Source organism: Tupaia chinensis, unplaced genomic scaffold, assembly GCF_000334495.1.
Source record: "Tupaia chinensis unplaced genomic scaffold, TupChi_1.0 Scaffold147684_1, whole genome shotgun sequence".
Classification (NCBI taxonomy): Eukaryota; Metazoa; Chordata; class Mammalia; order Scandentia; family Tupaiidae; genus Tupaia; species Tupaia belangeri.
The window spans coordinates 1,963-2,274 of NW_006207535.1; the positions used below are offsets into that span (position 1 = coordinate 1,963).

A 312-nucleotide genomic window follows, 5' to 3' on the forward strand; every position below is an offset into this window, starting at 1 on the left:
GGCCCCTGCTACACCCCTGTGCCTCGGGTCCCACCCGCGAGTGGCAGCCTGGGGCTTCTAGAGCTCGCCTCTCCGGGATTCCCAATCCTGCCCAACGCTGGGACACCCCCACCTACCTACCACCTTGCGCGCCGCCGCCGCCGCCGCTGCCGCCGCCTTCTGTAGCGGAACTCCGAGACGGATGCCGACCCCCGAGGTGCAGGACCGCCCTGCAGCTGCGAGCTCCCACTGGGGCCTCTGCTACGCTGCCCTTTACTCCCTCCGAGGCCAGGAGGTACTTGCAGTCTACGCGCTTGCAGTTGGAGGCTGCCG

The 312-nt window shown here is 69.6% G+C and overlaps 1 pseudogene; it reads right to left on the reverse strand.

Moving 5' to 3' along the window:
- The window catches only part of LOC102479051 (olfactory receptor 4C6-like), a 21,455-nt pseudogene that overhangs the window by 1,582 nt on the left and 19,561 nt on the right, over positions 1-312 (reverse strand).